We start from the raw sequence: 10,783 nt of genomic DNA on the forward strand, positions 1-10,783 counted from the left end.
ATCTTAGGGTTAACTTAACAATTAAGTTTATTTTGGTATCGGATTTGGTAAATGTAAAAGTTTAAAATTGTGTCATGTTATCATATTAACATTTTAAAAAAATTCTTAATAGAATTCAAGTTCATAAACTCAAAAAACGTACAAATACCAATATAAACATATTTATCAAGTTCGGAAGCTAAAAATTATATCAATCAAATATTTTAACCTTGTGTATTAAAAAAATGGGGTTTCATAAAATTAACCCGAACCAAACAAAACCCATAATTTCGAAGTTTCTATTCATACTCATATTTAAATATGTGTTGTACTAAAAAATGAAAAAAAAATTGTATGTTGAAGCTTACAAATAAAGAAGCACCTTCTCCAAGCTTAAAAACAGCTCTAAAACGAGCCTCGTGTGTTAACCTAATGATCAGGATGTTCACCGTCCCAAGTGTGGTCTGAACTCGAGTCGTACTAATCGTATTACTGTCAGAGCTTTATATTCCTCTTATAATTGAAAAAATAAAAGATATTTCTAAAACAAAAGCCTAAAACTATGTATTTATTGGACCAACCAAATTGGCCTATTTGTAAGGCAAAAAGAACATTGTGTAAAAACATTGAAAGTTTCAAAGTATTGAAAATGGAAGTTCCACAAGTTATAAACTTCAGGAATAATCAAAATGTCTTTTTTGCTTGTTGGGTTTGAACTGTATTTGACACATTTCATTATGTTGCTTGCTGTCTTTGAAATTCTTTTTTTTTTTCCCGCTTTGGATTGAAATGAAATACTTATATCTTATCCATAAAATTGAAGAAAATTTCAAAATATTTTGTGTTGAACTCCATTCATGATTCATGGATGTTAATGAAAAATTTGCAGCTATGGACTTCCAATTTTGACTCGTGATCTCATACTTTTGCATATAAATATAAGACATACGTGACGTAGTAAAATATATATAATAAATGCAGTCATGTTATTTTTTCCCTTATAATTTGAATAAACATGCCACCGATAAATCGGGAGGCCACCTTCATACTCATCCTTTAGAGGTGACCACTTGGGCAATAGCTGACCTACTCTTCATTGAAAACATGAAGTTGTTGGTCACAAAACATCAAGTAGGCTCAATTGTTTTATCCGATCAAGTTACGATAAATTATAGGATTTGTCCTATCACAGACATCTTCATCCCATTTAAGACATCCCTTCCACGCGTAATGATGACTAGATGGCAAGTCCAACATGTTAGCACCATCTTACACGAACCCTTACCTAGAAATAATACCTTCAAGAACAATGAAGAAGGGATCGACCCTTCAAAAATACTAAGCCTACACTCTCCCAACACTCTTTCAGCCCTTAGCCTTTACATTCTCTTCTCCACCACTATCCAAAACCTCCAACTCCCCACCTCAACTGAATAACCCGACCTACACAACAATCATCCTTCTCTCCCCCATATTTCTCCTTTGTTGTCAAAAATTATATCTTTTATAAATTTTAATTTTAGTGCACCACAATATATATTTTTAATAAAAACATAAACCTAAATTGTAATTCTAAATTTTAAATCTAAGCTCTCACTTACCTTAAATATTAAAATTCCAAACCCTAAACTTCAATGATAAATCTTAAAAAATAAAATATGATATGTATAATCCATCTATCAACAAATCTAATAGATGTGTTTTATAATTATAAGTTTTACTTGGAGGTGGATTTAAAATTATAAATTATTAAAAAACTAAAATTCAATTTTATTATTAACATAAAATTTTATAATTTGTCGAGAAATTAAATCATAATTTTTTTTTGTTTTTGAAAGGACTGAAATTAATTTTTTAAAATTTTAAAAGAAAAATACAATTTTATCATTCGATTAACATAACATTTTAGGATTTTAAAATAACTAAAGAAATAATTATGTATATAAGTATCTATATCACAGCAAGTGGAGTTAAAAGTCTTCACAAAATAAAAAGTTGTCATGTTTCTTTATATAACGTCAAAATAAATAAAAATTCTTTTTAGAAAATAAATATTAATCAAAACAAACATACATAATTCATTTAACATGTGAAGTTAAAATTTAGAATAACAGGTAAAAGTACTGTAGAGGCCTTCATTGTAGGGGTCGAATTATATTTTGTCCCATCTACTAAAAAAAAGGGTAAGTTAGTTCTTATACATTAGATCAAATAGCAAACTGGTCATTTTGTTAAAAATTCTATCAAGTTCTACTGTTAAAAACTAATTGTTATATGTCAGCATGAGATGTACGTGGCACACCACGAGTAATTATCTAGTTATTCTATCAGACACACCAAATTTTTAACAGAAAGGACTCGTGTGCTCTTTGATCTATAATATTATTGAGTAATTTTCTGAGTATCTCATTAAAGGGAACATTCGAGTATTTATAAATATTATCACTGTTCATGAGCTTGACCCCATTATTTATAAGACTGACATTCTGAGCAAGCATCGGGCATGCTAGACATGTGTACCGTTTTAGGTTGCCTACTAGACCTCGTGGCCCCCACATGTGAACTCCTCGGGTATATGTGAACTAAGACCGTGAACTCCCCTCAACTCATACAAGCTGATACCGCAAGCGCCCATAGTTGTTCTCTCGTTGTACGTCTTGCACACATAGCTTATTTGAGTTTTGGGTCGATAATCATTGGTGCATAACAAGTATATAACTAATTTATTTATTTTTTAAATAAATGGAGAGACAAAATGTAATCTAACTCTTAGCATAAGCGATTATTATTTTCTCGTAAAATAATTTCTAGACAAATAAATAAGACTAAAAAAATTATAAAAAAATTTATATTTTGGGATGTTGAAAAAGTCTGCTCAACTACCAATCCTGTAGGAAAACGATTATTATATAAGGTTATCTTTGTTTATAAGTTTCATCCTACAGTCAATGGGAATTGGTGCTTTAAAGTATTTTATTTATTATCATAAAAAATATTATATGTTTTGAAAATTATTTTCTGATAATATTACTATAAATTTGCCCATCATGTTTGAATCTGATTTTGGTGCACCCAAGTATATAAAGAATTTGTATAATGTAAGGTTGTGAAATACATGATGATATACGCTTAGATTTTTGGTCTTATAGGAAAGGTAATATAGTTGTTCCAATTTGACTTCAAAATTGGGGTTTTGAACCTTTGAAGTTTGAAAACCCTGAAACTTTTTCTTTATTATTTTATTATTTTCTCTCTTTTACAACCAACCCCCCAAAATTCTGAGAGTTTGAGTGAATCTAAAGTTAAGCACCTAACGATTTCCAATTTCCAAGAAATGGAATCCAAGGGTTCGAATCCATATTTAATTTTCTTATAGTTTGAAAAAGGAAAAAAATTGAATTTTGTAAATAATTTTTTTTGATAAATAAATAGACATAATTACATCGAATCAAAATTGTCACTCGTTTTGTTTTGTTATAAAACGTCGATGACTTTGTTAGAAGCGACATTAAAAACCTGCGAACTTAATTTCCACGTTAAGCTGAGTTTGGCCAACTGATTCGCAACTTTATTGTGTTTTCTGGGTACATATTTAATTCATTATTGTCCTTCAGATATAATAATTCGCGGAGCTCTCCTAAACATTATCAATAGCATAGATTATGAATCAAATATTGATATTAATAATTAATTATCTGTTTAATTAGGCTAATCAACCCAAAATAATTCTTTTGTTCATGTAGGTTGGGACCATATGGGCAATTTGTTTCCTTTAATAAATCACACAATTAAATAATAATAATAACAAACTCTTATGCTTGTTTAGGAATAATTTATATTAGGATGATTTTAGTTCGATTCACACTGCCACTATTATAATAATAATAATGTGTTTAAAGGAAAGAGAGATTAATTTTTAGGCATTAATGATATAACGACACTCTATCAACTTTTAAAGAGAAACATATTATTATAAATTCTTTCACATCCTAGATTTATTTTAATTCAGTTTAATTTTAATTAAATATTTAAAAATAATAAATTAAATATTGTAAACCATTTCTTCTTTTATATTTTCCTAATTTTTTTCTCTTTTTTTTTAGATAACCTTAATATAAACTATTTCCTTTTTCAACATATATATAATACATGCATTAAATGGATCGAATTAATTGTATTTAAATGTCTTCATATTCATTACATAGGCTACAATGCCAAATTGCCAACCCCATAGGCCTAAATTCCCAGCAAGATTCATGTTATTTTACAGCCTTACACAGCTACAAATGCCAACCCCATTGGCATTGGCAATGGCATGTGCATGTTGATATCACTTTTACCCAAAATCTTGTTGCCTACTCATTACTCCCTCTTCCTCCTTAGGTTCATTCTCTCTTTTTTTAATCCTAATTTCCTTACCCAGATTCATCACTCATTTCAAACAACAAAGATTGATGAATGCCATAGGAGTATATGATCTAAGATTCAAATCTTTCTCCTATTTAGAAATTACATTTACACTTCAAAAATATATGTATAATTTCTTCGAGTACAAAGAAAGAGGTAGCAGCTAGATTAAACCTAAAGTTTATATAAAATTCACTTTTTGAAAGAGATTATATGAATGAACCAAATGAATGTAGTAGCTAAATTAAACCCAGATTTAAACGAATATCACTTATTTTAAAAGAGGTTATATGAACCAACTAGACTAAATCCCAATTTATACAAATTTAGCAATTCGACTTAATCCAAATTTATACGAATATCACTTTTTTTAGAAATATATATATATAAATGAACTACACTAAACCCAGATTTACACAAATATAACAGCTTGACTAAATCCGAATTTATATGAATATCACCTTTTAAACTAAACTCAAATTTATATGAATGTATAGCAGCTAAACTAAATCCATATATAGTATATATATAAAAAATCTACTTTTAAAAGGGATTATATGAACCAATTAAATTAAACCCAGATTTATATGAATATAATAAATCAATTGGGCAAAACCAGATTTATAAATTTATCTGTTTATAAAATTTATATTATAAAAATACCCCCAAAATTAATACTTTTTGAATCTTGATTTATAAGCCAAGGTAAAATGCTAACTGAAAGTGGCCAAAACACTTCACCTCCAAGCAAAGTTTGGAGATCTCTTTTCCCATAAGGCTTTTGGTAAATTATACAAACAGAAAGTTTTGGGAAATTTAAAAAAGGGAAACAAAGATAGAATTAATGTTTGTCTCTTTCTTGGGTGAATTTTATTTTTATTTATTCTTTCTTTTGAGACATTTTAGCTGGCTTAGTTACTTAGTTCACAAAGACATGCTGTATCCACAACCTTATCACATGTTCCTATTTCTTTATTTATTTCTTGCCTTTGTTTGATGATCTCTCCTCAAAATCACAAGGATTCCTCCTCTTGTTCTCTTCAAGATGTCATGTGGGTTCCTTTGTAACACCCTCCTTATTTAACAGTAATAAATATTATAATATATTACCCATTTACATTATTTTAAATTTTTAACTTTACTAAATTAAGTATCGACATTATTGATAAATGTTGAATCCTTGGATCTTTAGTATTCAAGCTTGAATTTATTACGCGCCATTTTACGGTTTTTCGTCAATCTATATTTTATAATAGTTTGATTTTACTTTATAACTTGTCAAACGTTAACTTATAATTATATTTATAATTGCACCTACTGTCCTGTTTTTATTTGAGAAAATTTGAGTCTATATAAAAATATAAAAATATTGATGAGAGATCGATTTTTCTAAAAAGATTTTCAAAATGTCATTCATCATAAATTGACGGTGATTAATTAATTTATAAATATTAGACTATATTTTAAACATTTTTATACAAATGTCTAAAACCTGTATGATGTAGCATTATAAAGAAAATTTTAACCTATGGTTTTCAAACTTGGATTATCCACATTAGATTCCCTTCTTTAAAGCAATTATTATTGATAAAAATTTTTAACATAATTAATATTTAATTTCAAAAGATTCCAAATCACCTCCTATGGATACTTCAAATCCTTTGCCTCCTATATAGCATCACATGCCTTCAATAAAAAGTAAGAAAATTTTAAAGATTATTTTGCCTTTACTCATGATTATAATCTCATAAAGTTCAGCGCTATAATTAAAATAATCAACAATTCTATAAATAAAATAAAATTAAATAATCAAGATTTAGGAATTTATTTTTTATTCAATCAGATCAACTGTCAACTCAGAAAATTTCCAATTAGTTGGCTAATCTTACCATAAAAATATTAAAAATAAATTAAATATTTAAATTATATTATTTAACCGATTGAGTATTAATTGATTGATATAAGTATTATTATTAATACAAAAGACGTATGTGTTAAAGAAAAACTTTGAATAATTTTAAATTTTATCGCAAAAAATATAATCGAAAATTATAATAAAATATATATTTATTTATAGTATAATGTAACCATCACATTATTATCAATCACTTCGTACAAAAGAGAAAAAATGACTGAAAATTCGATATGATTCTTTTCATTTTTAATTGAAGTGAAAGCTATCATATTCTCACCTACTTTATTGATGATCACCATGAGAATATATTTGGACTTATCGACTATATAAATATTAATTAAGGTAATGAGGAATATTTAAGAAAATAAATCAAAATTTAGAGTAAAAATTTGTGAGAAGTGATGAAATTAAAGACTGAACTCACCCTTTCAAGACTAATAATAATAATAATAATAATAATAATAATAATAGTAGGAACAAATGGTCCACCTATTTTTGGAACTATTGTAAAATTAGTGTTTTGAGTCTAGTGATTACCTAAGAATAGCACCGAATGGATTTATGCATTTATTAAATTATTTGAATTTGAATATATAAGTCAAAAAAAATTGGGTACGTCGGAATTAATTTATAACAATAAAAATATAATTTTATTATTTTAATAGTTTATATTTTTATAATATTTAAATGATTAAATTAAATTTTTATCCTTTTTGAAGAGACTAAAATATAATTTTATTATTAATTTAAAATTTTATAAATACTCTAGCTATGTTATTATGTAAATCTATTTAAAATGTAAATTCAAATCTTATGTTTAATTCATGAATTGAATCATCATCTGTTGTCTGAATAAATAATATGGATTCGGATAATGAATAATAGAAATATTTATATACATTCACTCTAAATCTACGACAACTAATTGTAAAAATCAAATCCGAATATTATTCGAATCATAAAAAAAATCGAATACCTACTATCCTAATTCTCTTTTCATTAATTGACATCCCTTAATGAAACATCAAAATTGACTGAAACATAAAAAATGAAATCATGAAAAAACAAATAAATTATTGGAGCTACATCAAATCATTTACAACACTAGACTTTGATATTAAATTTAAATATTCTGCCCTACCAATAGAAGCTAAGTTGCAAAACCCATCAAAATATGGCTACAAAAGTAGGATGAAACTGAAATAGAATATTTACTTTTCTTTCTTTTCTTTTTTTTTAAATATGGATATAAATTTTAATTTGTTGAGGATGTGTTTTGAATAAAAGTATAATTATTAAGATAATAATCAATTTTTTCATAATTAAGAAAATAATTTATTAAACATATTTAGTTGATAAAGTTTAATTATATCGTATTTAGTAATATAAATTATAATTACAAAATTACATAATTTAAATTGAATATTAATTATTATAAAATTTATCAATAATACTTGATCTAATCATCATATGCTATATGTATTTGTCACCGATGGTTGGTTTTGACTACGTATAAATACCTAATAATAAATACTATGCAACTTAGTCAAATTTAAAATAAACAGTTTTAATATATAAAAAAGAACTATGTAATTTAGACATTGTACGATAAATTATTGAAAAATTAAACTAACTAAAATTAATATTTTCAACGATTTAAATTTTTACGTACATTTGATAATTTAAAATAAAAACAATCTGATAAAATTTTTCTATAAAAATGTGAAAAATCATAAATATATACTTATCACATAATGGAGAATGTTTTCAATTAATTCAATTTTATTTTATTTTTTTAACATTATATTTTCCTATAAAGACATTACATTTAATATTTATCATATAATGGAGAATAAGGTGAAATATTTAAAATTAAGCAAAAATTATAGAATAATTTTTCATAATTTAGATTTATATTTATCAAACTATCTAAGAATATTTCATACTTAATTTAAGTAATTTATCAAATAACTTTTATGCCTTAAATATTGTGCTTAAAAAATTTTAAGTTTATCAAACAAGATATCTATACCTTAATTAGATATTCAGTAGGTTAAAATGTACGAGAATTTATCTCTCATAACTAAAATTTTCAGATTATTTAAACGAGATTAATAAAACAACATATAATTATAGTTAAAAATATATGTCTTGACATTAAAATATTATTATTGTACAAAATAACATCTTAAATTTAAATTAAAAAGTCATAGCGTAATTTGATTCGAGTATATTTGTTTGTAATTGCTCGTGTAATTATTCCAATTTTCGCTATCCTCTTAAATGTTACATTGTGTAATTACAAATAACCACACTTGAATTTAAGTAGCTTTTTAAATACACTCTTATTGTCCGCATTAAATTCGAATATTTCTATTTTAATTTGATTTATCTATACTTATTATATATAAAGTGGCTAATTAAGTTAGTGTCACGAGTCAACTCAACACCAACTCTATTGTGAATTTACTAAAATACCCTTACTTTAAAGGGTATTTTCATATTTTCTTACTTTTATATGATATTCAAATAAAACAATTGATAAACATTAATCGGGAATTGACCACAAAATTAATAAATTCATATAAAAAACTATTGTCACTCCTCTAATAATTATTTGTTGATATATTTTTATAAACATATTTTTAATATAAAATATTTCCGTTCACCAATCTCGTAAATGTAATAAAATATTCTAGCTTACTCAGTTACAACTTTAGACTTTGATTATTGAAATTTAAAGTTAAATACTTTATGAACACATTACAAATTTGTTAACCTCAATTTAAGTATCACTCAAAGTCTAAAGTGTTAATTATAATTTTACCTACCAAAAGAATATAAGCTAACAAAAGGCCACCAACCAAAATGGGCAAAAAAAGAATTATAGGCATAATAGTGAGTGAAATACATATAATTTAATTAAATCCAATTCAATATTACTTTATAAATTTGATTTAAAATTTGGATTCGTTTTTTCTCAATTAAAATCTTTAAATGTAGAATGAATTCATATAATGGATATTTGAATCTAACATCTAGAAAAATAATAAAATTCGAATAAAAATATTCAAAAATTAATATTCGTATCCACTTTAAATGTATTACTTAAAATAATAAAAATATTCATAAATTTTATAAATATTAAAATTCATATTATCTATTACATTTAAAAAAAAAATGAAAAACCTAAGGCTAAAATTAGTTAGCCAACCAAAATGTACCAAAATCCCCCAACCACACCAAAATTACCCAATCCTCTTATCTTCCGATTGACCCCATCAATTGATCGACACGTGTCAACATCGACATTTCCTTTTGACTGTTTTACTGACATCTGGCAGTCTGGAAACCATCAATTCCGAGAATCAAAGGACGCTTTTTTTTGATGTGTTAATATTTTTTCAATGGGCCACTCGTTTTCGATACCTTCGAGAATTATTTTCCTTTTTTGGGATTTTTCCAAACCACAAAAAAAGAAATTGGTGTATAAGAAAAATAAATTATATAAATTAATTTAACACTACTTAGTCTTTTGACTAGATTGATACTACGAGTTAATTAAATATAATTTTAATTTAAAAATAATACAATACTAATTTAATAAGGGATAAATCTTAAAATTATATACAAGTTTTGATTTAATGTAAAATTTAATACATAAACTTTAATTTTGATTCAAATATATATATTTAAAGAAATAAATATAATTATTTCAGTATGTTACGTATAAACATAAAATTATGTTATATCAATAATTGTGTTAATAATTCATATATACAAGTGCATATAAAACTAAAATTCATGTCTAGTTTTGAGATTTATCTCTTTAATTAAATACCAACAATGCTAATGCTTTTATTAGCGAAGGCTGAGGTTGACCTTAAAGGTTTGAGTTCGAGTCCTACCATATGCAATTGTGATTTGTGGATCTTAGACCCAACATATGCGTATGTTATGCGTGATTTTTTATTAATTCTTTTCAAATTGATCCGACTCTATATGATTTTTCGTCCAGTATGCTTTTTATTGATTTTCTTTTTCTCATTTCTATCAGCATTCACCACATTTTAATATATCAATTAAATTACATAATGGAATATCAATTCAGTTAAATGAAAATTTTAAAATTAAAATATTATTACAAGTATATTTATATTTTTAATATTTTTATATAATATTTCTGAAAAATTTAATTCCGATGTTGTTAAATTATATTGACTTTAAGAACAAAAGAAAAAAAAAAGAGAATAATTTTGAGTTTAAAAATAGTTATGTAATAATAAATAATGAGGAGAATTAACACATCAATTATTGGTTATTATGTGAAAATAATTTGTAATCATACATATATGTTGAATATTGAAATTATGACATTCATATTATGATTTTATGCGTTAAAAAGTAATGAGATAAATTGAAATTTTGTAATTATAAAATAATAGAATATACCTTCAAAAGGAAAAGGCATATTCTCTTGAT

The sequence above is a fragment of the Gossypium arboreum genome, chromosome 10, assembly GCF_025698485.1.
Source record: "Gossypium arboreum isolate Shixiya-1 chromosome 10, ASM2569848v2, whole genome shotgun sequence".
NCBI lineage: Eukaryota > Viridiplantae > Streptophyta > Magnoliopsida > Malvales > Malvaceae > Gossypium > Gossypium arboreum.